Source organism: Saccopteryx leptura, chromosome 8 (assembly GCF_036850995.1).
Source record: "Saccopteryx leptura isolate mSacLep1 chromosome 8, mSacLep1_pri_phased_curated, whole genome shotgun sequence".
Lineage (NCBI taxonomy): Eukaryota > Metazoa > Chordata > Mammalia > Chiroptera > Emballonuridae > Saccopteryx > Saccopteryx leptura.
In genome coordinates, this window is record NC_089510.1 from 83,927,091 (window position 1) to 83,942,182 (window position 15,092).

Below are 15,092 nucleotides of genomic sequence, written 5' to 3' on the forward strand. Positions count from 1 at the left end.
CTGGTGGTTCCAGCATAAAGCCAACATCCTCTGTGCACAATAGATCCACATTCCCAGCACAATTTCCCACCGAATAAACAAACAAACAAAAAAGCACTTTGATCACTTTTCATTCCCTGTAATGTAAATGATTTAAAGCAAAAATAAGACCTCTCTCTCCCTCAAAGTTCAATTCTATTATAATTATTTTTTATTTTTTAATAGAAATTTTATATGAATTTATTCCTAAATAGGCATACACTTCATTCTGGAGTCCTACACTGTTTTCACTAAACTGGCTTCATCTTAATTATTTTATTGGTAATTCAATTATCAAGTAAACTGCAAAGATAAAAATGTATGCAGTTGTAAAATAAATTTTGATGAGTGATTTAGTAGTTAAATAAAGGACTGACCTCCATTTATTCTTGAATCATAATTTAAGATTTAGAGGTCAGGCTTCTGTACATTTAAGGAATTGCAGAAATCTTCCTTGTATCTAAGAAGATGGTACATACGTGTTTGTGACTTAGAGGCATGTTTGGCTGTCTCTCCAAGATAATATCTTGAAAACACAGACTTTATTCTGAAGCTATCAAAATTATTTTTCTATTCAATGTCAATACCTTTTTATTTACATAAAATGATGAAAAATAATTTTATGGATGGAAATACAGTGGTTTCAAACATGGTTTTGGTCTCAGACAGAGCTAGGATCCTGGTTTTGGCCCACTCTCTGCCAGGTATGTTTCCTTGGGCAAGGCCAATGTACTTAACTATCCAGGTCTGTTTCTTCATATAGGAAATGGGAATAAATCAACGTTTATCTCACCAGGTGTTGACTGAGAAGATTAAATGAGACAACAATGTAAAATGCTCAGCACTGAGCCCCGCATAGCAAAGATACTCAGTTCTTTGTTCTTGTGTTGAGAATTTCATCTTTGGAATTATTTCAGCATGGGACAGAGGCACAGTCATTATGTTGCTTTTTCATCTAATAAACATTAGATTTTTTTTTATGTGGTTATTTTTTTTTATTAATTTTACTAGGGTGACATCAATAAATCAGGGTATATATGTTCAAAGAAAACATGTCCAGGTTATCTTGTCAATCAATTATCTTGCATACCCATCACCCAAAGTCAGATTGTCCTCTGTCACCTTCTATCTAGTTTCCTTTGTGCCCTTCCCCCTCTCCCTTTTCCTCCCCCCCCATAACCACCACACTCTTATCAATGTCTCTTACTCTTGTTTTTATGACCCACCTACGTATGGAATAATGCAGTTCTTGTTTTTTTCTGATTTATTTATTTCACTCCGTATAATGTTATCAAGATCCCACCATTTTGTTGTAAATGATCCGATGTCATCATTTCTTATGGCTGAGTAGTATTCCATAGTGTATATGTGCCACATCTTCTTTATCCAGTCATCTATTGACGGGCTTTTTGGTTGTTTCCATGTCTTGGCCACTGTGAACAATGCTGCAATGAACATGGGGCTGCATGTGTCTTTACGTATCAATGTTTCTGAGTTTTGGGGGTATATACCCAGTAGAGGGATTGCTGGGTCATAAGGTAGTTCTATTTTCAGTTTTTTGAGGAACCACCATGCTTTCTTCCATAATGGTTGTACTACTTTACATTCCCACCAACAGTGAATGAGGGTTCCTTTTTCTCCACAGCCTCTCCAACATTTGCTATTACCTGTCTTGTTAATATTAGCTAATCTAACAGGTGTGAGGTGGTATCTCATTGCAGTTTTGATTTGCATTTCTCTAATAACTAATGAAGATGAACATCTTTTCATATATCTGTTGGCCATTTGTATCTCTTCCTGGGAGAAGTGTCTGTTCATGTCCTGTTCCCATGTTTTTATTGGATTGTTTGTTTGTTTGTTGTTGAGTTTTATGAGTTCTTTGTATATTTTGGATATTAGGCCCTTATCTGTGCTGTTGTTTGAAAATATCATTTCTCATTTAGTTGGCTGTCTGTTTATTTTGTTATCAGTTTCTCTTGCTGAGCAAAAACTTCTTGGTCTGATGTAGTCCCATTCATTTATTTTTGCCTTCACTTCCCTTGCCTTTGGAGTCAAATTCATAAAATGCTCTTTAAAACCAAGGTCCTTGAGTTTGGTACCTATGTCTTCTTCTGTGTACTTTATTGTTTCAGGCCTTATATTTAGGTCTTTGATCCATTTTGAATTAATTTTAGTACAAGGGGACAAACTGTAGTTGACTTTTATTCTTTTGCATATGGCTATCCGGTTTTCCCAGCACCATTTGTTGAAGAGGCTTTCTTTTCTCCATTGTGTGTTGTTGGCCCCTTTATCAAAAATTATTTGGTCATATATATGTGGTTTTATTTCTGGACTTTCTATTCTGTTCCATTGGTCTGAGTGTCTATTTTTCTGCCAATACCATGCTGTTTTGATTGTCATGGTTCTATAATGTAGTTTGAAGTCAGGTATTGTAATGCCCCCAGCTTTGTTCCTTTTCTTTAGGACTGCTTTGGCTATTCCGGTTTTTTTTTTAAATTTATTTATTAAATTTAATGCAGTAACATTGATAAATCAGGGTACATATGTTGAGAGAAAACATTTCTAGATTATTTTGACATTTGATTGTGCTGTATACCCCTCCCCCAAAGTTAAATTGTCTTCTGTCACCTTCTATCTGGTTTTCTTTGTGCCCCTCCCCTCCCCCAAGCCCTCTCTCCTTCTTCACCCCATCCCCCCTCCCCCCACCCCCACCCCTGTTGCCATCCCATTCTTGTTCATGTCTCTGAGTCTCATTTTTATGTCCCTTCTATGTATGGATTCATATAGTTCTTAGTTTTTTTTCTGATTTACTTATTTCGCTCAGTATAATGTTATCAAGGTCCATCCATGTTATTGTAAATGATCCGATGTCATCATTTCTTATGGCTGAGTAGTATTCCATAGTATATATGTACCATAGCTTTTGAATCCACTCGTCCTCTGATGGACACTTGGACTGTTTCCAGATCTTCGCTATTGTGAACAATGCTGCCACAAACATGGGGGTGCATTTCTCCTTTTGGAGCCATTCTATGGTGTCCTTGGGGTATATTCCTAAAAGTGGGATAGCTGGGTCAAAAGGCAGTTCAATTTTCAGTTTTTTGAGGACTCTTCATACTGTTTTCTACAGTGGCTGCACCAGTCTGCATTCCCACCAGCAGTGCAGGAGGGTTCCCTTTTCTCCACATCCTCGCCAGCACTTATTCTGTGTTGTTTTGTTGATGAGTACCATTCTGACTGGTGTGAGGTGATATCTCATTGTGGTTTTAATTTGCATTTCTCTAATGATTAGTGATGTTGAGCATTTTTTCATATGCCTATTGGCCATCTGTATGTCCTCTTTGGAGAAGTGTCTATTCATCTCTTTTGCCCAGTTTTGGATTGGATTGTTTGTCTTCCTGGTGCTGAGATTTACAAGTTCTTAATAAATTTTGGTTATTAACCCCTTATCAGATGTATTGTCTAATATGTTCTCCCATTGTGTAGTTTGTCTTTTTATTCTGTTCTTGTTGTATTTAGCTGTGCAAACGCTTTTTAGTTTGATATAGTCCCATTTGTTTATCCTGTCTTTTATTTCACTTCCCCGTGGAGATAAATCAGCAAATATATTGCTCCGAGAGATGTCCGAGAGCTTACTGCCTATGTTTTCTTCTAAGATGCTTAAGGTTTCACGCCTACATTTAAGTCTTTTATCCATTTTGATTTTATTTTTGTGAGTGGTGTAAGCTGGTGATCGAGTTTCATTTTTTTGCAGGTAGCTGTCCAATTTTCCCAACACCATTAGTTGAAGAGGCTGTCTTTACTCCATTGTATTTCCTTACCTCCTTTGTCAAATATCAGCTGTCCATAGAACTGTGGGTTTATTTCTGGGTTCTCTGTTCTGTTCCATTGATCTATATGCCTGTTCTTATGCCAGTACCAGGCTGTTTTGAGTACAATGGCCTTGTAGTATAACTTGATATCAGGAAGTGTGATACCTCCCACTTTATTCTTCTTTTTTAAGATTGCTGAGGCTATTTGTGTTCTCTTTTGGTTCCATATAAATTTTTGGAATATGTGGTCTATATCTTTGAAGTATGTCACTGGTATTTTAATTGGTATTGCATTGAATTTATAGATTTCTTTGGGTAATATAGACATTTTAATGATGTTTATTCTTTCTAACCATGAGCACGGTATATGCTTCCACTTGTTTGTATCTTCCTTGATTTCTTTTATCAATGCTTTGTAATCTTCCGAGTACAAGTCTTTAGTCTCCTTGGTTAAGTTTACTCCTAGGTACTTTATTTTTTTGGTTGTAATTGTGAAGGGGATTGTTTCCTTAATTTCTCTTTCTGGCTGTTCATTGTTGGTGTATAAAAATGCCTCTGATTTCTGAGTATTGATTTTATATCCTGCCACTTCTTTGAATTCATTTATCAGGTCCAGTAGTTTTTTGACTGAGACTTTAGGGTTTTCTATATACAATATCATATCACCTGCAAATAATGATAGTTTTACTTCTTCTTTTCCAACTTGAATGCCTTTTATTTCTTCTTCTTGTCTGATTGCTGTGGCTAGGACTTCCAGGACCATGTTAAATAAGAGTGGTGAAAGGGGGCACCCCTGCCTTGTTCCTGATCTTAAGGGTATTGCTTCATCAATCTTGTTTACCTTTTCAAAGAACCAGCTCCTAGTTTCATTGATCCTCTGTATTGTTTCTTTAGCCTCTATGTCATTTATTTCTGCTCTGACCTTTATTATTTCCTTCCTTCTACTACATTTGGGCTTTACTTGCTGTTTTTTTTTTCTAACTCTTTTAGATGCAGGGTTAAGTTGTTTATTTGAGCTTTTTCTAGCTTCTGAAAGTGTGCCTGTAGTACTATGAACTTCCCTCTCAGCACTGCTTTCGCTGTGTCCCATAAATTTTGAATTGTTGTATGCTGTGTCATTTGTTTCTAGGAATTTTTTTTATTTCTTCTTTGATCTCATTCTTAATCCATTCATTATTTATCAACGTGCTATTTAGTTTCCATGTGTTTGAGAATTTTTGAGCTTTTCTTTTGTGGTTCATTTCTAGTTTCTTGCCGTTATGATTGGAGAAAGTGCTTGATATGATTTCAGTCTTCTTAAATTTGTTGAGACCACTTTTGTGCCCTAATATGTGGCCTATCCTAGAGAATGTACCATGAGCACTTGAAAAGAATGTATATTCTGCTGCTTTGGGGTGAAAGGTTCTGAAGATATCTATTAAATCGAGTTGATCTAGTGTTTCCAATAAGTCTGCTGTTTCTTTGTTAATTTTCTTTCTTGAGGATCTATCTAGTGATGTTAGTGGGGTATTGGAATCCCGTACTATTATAGTATTGCTGTTGATCTCGCCCTTTAAATCCATCAAAGTCTGCTTTATATATTTAGGTGCTCCTATATTAGGTGCATAGATATTTATAATGGTTATATCTTCTTGTTGGATTACTCCCTTTATCATTATGTAGTGACCTTCTTTATCTCTTACTATATCCTTTGTTTTAAAGTCCAATTTGTCTGATATAAGTATTCTACCCCAGCTTTTTTTTCATTTCCATTTGCATGAAATGTTTTTTTCCATCCTTTTACCTTCAATCTATGTGTGTCTTTTGTTCTAAGGTGTGTCTTTTGTAGACAGCATATGTATGGGTCCTGTTTTCTTATCCACGCAGCTACCCTATGTTTTTTGATTGGATCATTTAATCCATTTACATTTATGGTTATTATTTTTTTTTTTTAAATAAATTTTTATTAATGGTAATGGGATGACATTAATAAATCAGGGTACATATATTCAAAGAAAACATGTCCAGGTTATCTTGTCATTAAACTATGTTGCATACCCCTCGCCCAAAGTCAGATTGTCCTTCGCCACCCTCCATCTAGTTCTCTGTGCCCCTCCCCCTCCCCCCAGCCCTCCCCCTGTCCCCCCTCCCCCCACCCCTGGTAACCACCACACTCTTGTCCATGTCTCTTAGTCTCATTTTTATGTTCCACCAATGTATGGAATCATGTAGTTCTTGTTTTTTTCAGATTTACTTATTTCACTCCTTATAATGTTATCAAGATCCCACCATTTTGCTGTAAATGATCTGATGTCATCGTTTCTTATGGCTCAGTAGTATTCCATAGTGTATATGTGCCACATCTTCTTTATCCAGTCTTCTATTGAAGGGCTTTTTGGTTGTTTCCATGTCTTGGCCACTGTGAACAGTGCTGCAATGAACATGGGGCTACATGTGTCTTCACGTATCAATGTTTCTGAGGTTTTGGGGTATATACCCAGTAGAGGGATTGCTGGGTCATAAGGTAGTTCTATTTGCAGTTTTTTGAGGAACCACCATACTTTCCTCCATAATGGTTGTACTACTTTACAGTTATGGTTATTATTGATATGTAGTTGTTTATTGCCATTTTCTTCTTTAAAGTTGTATTCCTTTTTTGCGATATTCTTTTACCACTTTGATCTGTTTACAACAGGCCCCTTAACATTTCCTGCAGCATTGGTTTGGTTTTAATGAATTCCTTGAGTTGTTTTTTGTCTAGGAAGCTTTTTATTTCTCCTTCAATTTTAAACGATAGCCTTGCTGGATAAAGTAGTCTTGGTTGTAGGTTCTTGTTCTGCATTACTTTGAATATTTCTTGCCATTCCCTTCTGGCCTCAAGTGTTTCTGTTGAGAAGTCTGATGTCATCCTTATGGGGGCTCCTTTGTAGTTGATAACTTTTTTTTCTCTTGCAGCTTTTAATATTTTCTCTTTATCACTTAGCTTTGGTATTTTAATTATGATGTGTCTTGGTGTAGATTTCTTTGGGTTTCTCTTTAATGGAGTCCTCTGTGCGTCTTGGACTTGTGAGAGTTTCTCTTGCATTAATTTAGGGAAGTTTTCAGCTTTGATATGATTGAACAAAGTCTCTATCCCTTGTTCTTTTTCTTCTTCTTCAGGAACCCCTATGATGCAGATGTTATTTCTCTTCATGTTGTCACAGAGCTCTCTAAGAGTTTCCTCTGACTTTTTGAGTCTCTTTTCTCTTCTCTTCTCTGCTTTCATGCCTTCATTCCAGTTGTCCTCTAACTCGCTGATTCAATCCTCAGCTCTATCTATCCTGTTTTTAATTCCTTCCATTGTGGTCTTTATTTTTGATATTGTATTTGTCATCTCTGACTGAATCTTTTTTATACTTGCTATTTCTTTATTTAGGTGTTCATAATGACCATCCATTGTTGTTCTAAGATCCCTAAGCATCCTTACAATCATTATTTTGAACTCCGCATCTGGAAGTTTGATTATTTCCATACCACTCAGTTCATCTGAAGGTTTCTCTTGTGGTTTCATTTGGATTGAACTTTTTTGTCTTCTCATTGTGTTTGGGTGCTTTATTTGTAGAGTTGGTTGAGTCTAGGCTTGGTGTTGTCTGCCTCCAGTTTTCAGTCGTGTTATTTCTAGGTCTTCTTGGGTTGGTATCAGCTGTTATCTGTAATCCACTTTTGGATTTGGGCAGCTTTGAAGTCTTGGTTTGTTTGTTTTCTTAACAGGTGATAGTCTTGTTTACTGATCTCAGTAGGGGGCTTCCTTGAAACTGTATTCAGGAATGCGATGGGTGTAACCTGAGACCCTGAAGGCCTCTTTAGCCAGCTAATCTCACTGGGGCAGGGTGTTTTCTCAACTTTAGTAGGGGGAGGTGTATCTCAGATCTCCATTGAGACCTGAGTTACTGCCCCTTCTCCCCACTTCTTGTTTTCAGCTGTGTCTTGTTGCGGTGATTGGAGCTGGAGAGATGTCCGGAGATTTCTGATCCGGAAGCAATTCAGCTCTGTTTTGTGAAAGGTTCAGTCCCTCCCCCAGCTATGGCCGCCTCCAGCACGGATGAGTCAGCTTTTTTAGTTCGTTTCCTGCATTCTTTAGCCCCTCACAGTCTGTCCTTCTCCCTGTCCTTTCCACTTGGGAGATAAGCTGGTCTTTTCAGCACACCTTGCTCCCTGGTCACCAGGCAAGTGACTGTGAGCAGTAGTTTCTGCTCTTTTCCCTGTGTGAGATCCTCTCTGGGCTCTCGGCCTAACCCCCCCCCTCCGTTCCTGTAAGCAGGGAGATTCAGGCGCTCCCTACCAGGATTGTTGTGGCTTCTTCTTTGCTCCTTGGTTTTTGAGAGCTGTTCTTGCAGTTCAGAGTTGGTTTTTCATGCTGATTTTTCCTAAATTGATTTGTATTCCAGTTTGGTGGTGAGAACTGGGCGTCTGTGCGTCCACCTACTCCACTGCCATCTTTTTTCCCTAAACATTAGATTTGACTCTTCCAGATAAATTTGGTAGAAGCTCCCAAAAGGACCTCCTGTATAGTGAGAAGAAAAGCTTCTTTGATTCCTACTTTTGTTTCTTTCTATTTGTCTTTAATAGCCATTCCACAGGGTAAGCCAGAATCTGAAGCAGTTGCATGCCTGGAGGTACAGAATCCAGGAATCCAGCCTAGGCTTTCTACTGTCACTGTTATTTTCCATCTTCTCTCCACATTGTGAGAGTACAATCCCTGCTTTACATTTTCCTAATGCCACTAGATAAATTCCACAAAGGCAGATGCTTACAAGCCTCATACACCACATAGATCAGCAATTTCAACATTTTTTTGTGTCATAACATACATAAACTAATGAAAACTAAAATTCTGCAGTATACCAAAATTTTTTTTGAAGAACTGACAAAAATAATAGGTATAATTTTGATTCATTCACACCAGATGGCTATTGTTGTGTTTTGGCCATTGTCATTTTTTATCTAAGGGAAAAGATCTTTGCCCTGACTCAATAGTCAAGCATTGTATGTTTTAAAAATTCTTGTTGCACACTGGTTGAAAATTGCTGCCCTAGATGTACATGACATTTCCAACACCTAGAATCGTGCCCAGCTCAGAGCAGTATACAGTTGTTGAATTAGTGAATTAATGCATTAGACTTGTGAGCTATGCATTTGGTGTCCTATGGGTCTGCCAGGTGTGGATCTGCTTTGTGTGTCCACTGTCGCCAGGGTGTGCTAATAATGTTAGTGCTTTTGCTTGGTATCCAGGGAAGCGGTTTGTACTGAAGAAGACTCGTGTGTTAGTATTTGATTTGAGCTGTTTTGACTTTTTCCTTTACTTTTATCTCAAGGTTATAGCTACATAGTATGTCAATATACTGTGTGGGTCAGAACACTTTATCCTGTTTGGAAAATAAAGACTGTTGAAATACTCATGTTAAACAGTACAAAGATGGCAAACAAAGAGAATATTTTTGTTTTAATTTGGGGGTCAGCCCAATTATTGTTTGTAATACTGACAGGCTAACCCTGACATTGCCAATGTGACTTGTAAACTTGAATTTATTAACAATCATGAGAGTTGCCATTTAACATAACAAAGAGAAGGGACAGGTAGAACTAAGAGTTTGTCTGTTTCCCTAGCTGCATCTTCCTGTAGGAATCTTTCCACATGTTCCCGAAAGCAAGGTGAGTTTTAGGGAGGGCAGCAAATAGGCAGGAAGAGAAAGTGTCATTCTGCCCCTGGCTGGGGCTTCTTTTCACATCTCTGTTCTCAGTGTCCAGCAGCCAGCAAGGTTCATAGGGCCTCTGTCCCTTCCAGGACCCTTCCCTCCTGTTTGACACTAATTTACTGAAAGGTGGGTTTGTAATCTTGGTGGACGTGGTGGAGTCGAGGACTTTGCTTTGCAGACTCTACTGGCCCCTGTCTCCAGGGGCTCCCATGATATTGGCTCACAGAAGAATGATAGAAGTTCCACCAAACTCTTCAATCCTTCTTTGCCACATACACAAAAAGCGCCCCCCCCCAACAAACTGACAGTTTGATTCCAACACTCACTCATCCAGCCACACAATAATAAGTAGCTGATCCCCCAAGGAGATGAGACAACACCAGCTGAGGGAAAGAAGCAGATTTGGATGTTCTCTATCTCCTTAAATATGTTCCTTCATCTGTGAACCCTAGAAACAAGAGCTCTGGGTGTGCTACAGCCTTTTTTTTAAAAAATTAGGTTTTAAAGCTACAAAAGAGGTCCATTTTAATTGCCAACATAAAAGAAAATAAAGCTCCAAACAAGAGATAAAATTAAGAAGCTTTATTTCCCCAGCAGCTTCAGATGGCTAGCTTTATTTGTTCACACATCAGAGAGGTAGCACCTGTAGTAGAAAGAGTGTGAGCTTGGCCTGAGAAAGACCTGGGTTTGATATTGGGGATTATATCTGATCTATACAAAAGAAATAAAATAAAAAACCTAGAAAATCAAAACTCTGCTACCCTCAATACATAACTAATAGAAACACAATGCTTAAGGATGCTTTTACAATGGAAAATATGGCAGCCACCACCTTAATCAAGTGATCAAATTTTATATTATCAACACCAGGGCAAACTGACATCACTGCCTCCTGATATGATGCAATGGAAGTACACACTGTCACCCATATAGAGTTTCTGGAAATAATGTTTAGTCTGAATCCAATCCCAAAGCAGCAATCAGACAAATTCAGATTACAGGAACATTTGACTACGCACTAGCCTGGACTAGTCAAAATGTCCATGTCATAAAAGATAATTAAAAAGTTACAGGGATAGTCAGGAAAATTTAAATATGGCATTAATATTAGACAATACTAGTGTATCAGCGTTAAGTACCTTGAGAGTAGGAATGCCATTGTAATCATGTAAGAGAATAGCCTAGAACTAGGCAACAGTGTTCTTTAGGCTTTCTTCCAACATTTCTGTGGCGTTGAAAATTTAAAATTAAAACGTGAGAGAACAAAAGGGAAAGAAAAGATTTAGCTTTATGAACTGCATACAGCGAATGGCCTAACTTTTCCTCAGTCATACAGCCATGGTGGCTCAATGCCCCTTGGGAATATTGATGGGTGTAGGTCGCAGTGTCAGGCAGGTGAGGCAGGGGCTGCTCTGCTCTCCCCCAGCGCTGGACAGAAACTGTCTTCCCACAGCAGGAACGATGGAACAGGTGTGTTAGGTTATCCTGTACAGCTTTTCTTTTTTTGCCTTTCCAGTATTCCAGTTCCAGTTTCTTAACTGGATGAAAAGCCTTTCCAATGCTTGCTTATAATGCAAATTTCCCTCAGCTTTTTACTAGCTGTTGGACTTCAACTCTGAATGAACCCTCTCTTCCCATAATGGCTTGGGGTTTAAGGAGAGGAAAGTTCAATTTTTATCATCCCTAACTGGGAATTGTCAAATTTAAAGCCTTCCAATCTGCAAGATGTTTGGGCCTAAGTAGAGATTTGTGCATCAGCTTGGACTTACCTAATTCAGATTTTATCTGCCTTTTGTATATCTGACCTTCAGATATGTTTTGAAATCATCTGGAATTTATCAGAATTTTCCCATGTTTCTGCAAAGCCAAACAACTTAAGTGTGTCACCGACCAACTTGTACAGCTAGCTGTTGGTTTGCTTTCCCAAGCCTCGCAGCTGCAAGGAAATGCTCTTCCTGGCAGACCTGACCGTGCCAGGCAGCCTCCCACAGGCTACTGTCTGTCTTTCGGAAGGCTACTCACTCTTCTCTTGTTTTATCACGGGGACAGACGGGCCACAGATAGAACTGTGATTGTGACAGTGGTTGTGATTGGTGCTTTGGCAACCAAGGAAAGGAGAGACACTAAGAAAACAGGAAGAGAGAAACAGTGGGGGAATCTGGGGAAGAGGGGGGGCAGAAAAGATGGAGAAGAACAACAAGAGAGGAGTGGAAACACAGAGGAAAACATTTCTGAAGCCAAAAACAGCTTCTTGCATCACTCAGATCCAGAGCCTGGGCCTGGGCAGGGCTGGTTCTGGGACAGAGGAGCAATGGGGGCTGTGGGCTGTTCCTGCATGTTTTACAAAAGGTGTTTGAGGGAGGACAAGGGGAAATAAACAGGAAAACTGACAACAAAAAAGGCAGAATGAGAAAGAAGCTCTAAGTGCTTGAATTGTTCTCAGATTGTGCTGGTGTTAAGTGCTTTTTAGGCACAAACCTTAAGTCCTCTCAAACAGGAAATAATATATTCATTTAGTTCCTTCTCTGGGCATTTTCAAGAAAGAAAAGAACCAAAAGTTGCTTTCTTTCAACCTCTCTCTAAGTTTGAAAATTTCAAATTAATAAGTAAGAGAACAGAAGGGAAGTAAAGATTAGCTTTATTAATTACATAAAATAAAAGGCTAAACTTTTACTCAGACAGTAATGTTGCCTCAATAATCCTTGAGAATCATTGAGAATAATGAGGCTGATATTGTTTAGTGAAAAACTAAACACATTTTTTGATCCAATTATGCAAAAGGCACAGGAGGTAAGGATGATTAAGGTGCATTCATAGAAGTCCTTTATAGTTGTCAGTATTAGTCCCATTTAAAAGATGACAAAACTGAGGTTTTGAGACATTAAATGACAAAGATAACACAACAAATTAGTGTCGAATCCTGATTTTGAACCTAGGAATGCTTAACTCCAAAGTCTGTAATTTTTTTCTCTACTAGATCAGTACACAAGTGTACGTCTTTTTAAACACACGTACACCTGAAAATTGAACCATGAAGTATGCCAAAGCATATGGAGCTATACTCAAACCAAGGACATACAGGAATGGAGACGCTGCTGCATCTGCACAAAAGAGACATTATTAGAACTGCTGATTCTACTCCCAGTTACAAAGGAAAAGAAAAAGCAACAACAGACTTCTTGGTATTTCTGTTTTAAAATTAGAACAAAGGGGAGAGACCTAAAACCAAAGTTTCATTTCTTTGTATTGATGTAAAAATCCCAGAATTCCTAACGAGTGCATTGTGGTGGCTATTTTCCCACTTTTTACTACTTCATGTGTGGGCTCTTTCCCAAAATATGGAGGTGGACCGGGATGGATGGCTGTCACATGCTGGATGGCTGCTTCGGGGGCTAAAACAAAATGAAAATGAGGAGCAGCTCAGGGCAGTAGAAAGAGAGCAGGGCTGTTTGGCTTGAGAACATCCAAACGTCTCATAATCTTGTTGTCCTTCTCAGCAACATGTGGAAGGTAGACTATATAATTTCTAAGGCTCCTTCTATATCTATGATTTCATGACCTAAAATAAATCCCCAAAGAGCAAACACGCCCATGTGGCCAAAATGCCTGTTTCTAAGAAGACTTTATCAGTAAGAATGTAATCTCCGTCAGGGCCAGATTGCCAGCTAGATCCCCCTCTAGCTGGTACAAGCAATGCATACATAATAAGCACTGCACACTGTATACTGGCCAGTGGATTCTTGCTAGAGAGGTTTCAACTAGGGCTCCTCAAAGGTGGCCTCATTTTGACCCTCATGGCACATAAATAGGCCGCAACCGGGGCCAGCATCCACCAGCTGAATAATTAATAGCCTCTGAATAACAAATTGGTGACCTCAGTCCAGCTCTGGTGACAATGTCATAAAATAATTAAAACTTACCTACAAACAGCAGAGGCCAAGGAAGGCAAGAATTGAAGAAACATGAAAATGTCTCACTCCTCTTACCCAGCTCTTAAAAAGGGATGAAAAGCTGGGAAGGAGCTGGTGGCATTCCCAGGCCTGGAGCCCCTGGTGTAGATGAACAGAGAGGTGAGAATTCAGGGAAGCTCTGGACATGCAGAGAATTCATGGCAAATAAATCTTCATCCCCTGGCCAGAGGTGACCAGGTAGAGTGAACCTCTCTAAACCAGTTTCTGATTGTTCAGGAAACAAAGGCCTTACTCCGTGTTTTATAAGCAATTGTTAAAATATCAGGAGCCTCAATTTTCTACCTGACTTTATTCTGTGTAGATCTTGGCTATATGTTTACTATGTGTCTTCTCAACTAGAATGAAGTCTCCATGAAGACAAGGGCTTAGTTCTGTTCACGGCTACATCGCAGAGCCAAAAATAATGCCTGGTCAATAGTGGAAACCTAGGAAGTATTGATGAATGAGGAGGTCACTGTTTATCACAATCTCTATTCATCTGGAGTATTTTGCTATGAAAGTTAGCTCTTCAGGACATCACTTAGAAACATTTAGTATCTTGATACCTTAAATACCTCCATGAAAATCCACACAGAAGCACAAGCACAGTTTTCCAGGTTAGGTCACCAAGCGGTGAGATTTGCACTATAAACGCATGAGCATTGTATGTAAATGTATGGGAGAAGTGGACTCAAATGCCCCGTTCTGGGATTATTTTGGTCTTGCATGTGACATACTGCCATATGACTCTGTGTTAAGTAGAGGAAGACAGCAGGTCACAGACTAACCGCATGAATCCAAGCAAGAACTTCTGCTTCTGGGAGATAGTTCTGATGTGCACCTTTTTAATGCACTGATAATACTCTTAAGAAAGCTCATGTTCATGGTTATCTATCTAATTTACTGGTGTTTATTTTTTCACATACTTTTGTACTTTTTTTTATATGACCACTTTTTATAGAAAATAAGTATTTCCCCTAATCTGTAGAATAATGAAATAATAAAGATATTAAAATTTTTACTTGGGATAACTTTGCAAACTTATGTTCCTATTGTATTTCCATATAGACATTGTGATCTTTTCTGAGATAAGACAACCCCAGTAAATGGAGTGCATCTCTATGACATAGGAACGGGGTAACATAGTATAAACACCACCTACTCTCTGCAGATCATTGGCATAATTTTTATATAAAGTCCCACACTTCTCTTTTTTCTTTCATCAATGCAGATATGCAGATATCCTGCTCTGGCTTTTATTTACTTTGTTTGTTTGTTTGTTTGTTTTTTGTTTAAAGAAGCACAGTAGGAGAGAAGGGACTTTCTTGGGACTTCCCATCACATTGTCCCAGTGTACATAAGCCTGTCTGGTTCTTCCCACGTTCCACAAAAACCTAATCGACATAAAAGAGAAAAGCTAGGCCTAAGTAAATTTCCCTTATCTAATGGACATGTTCACTTAAAAAGACGGTGGGGCAATGAGAATGAAAAGTATACAGGAATAACCTAATTGGAGAATTACAAACACAGCTGAAAGGACTGAGAGATCAGCCAATCCTCGCCTGACGTTTCACAGAATAATTCCATGGTTAAGATAC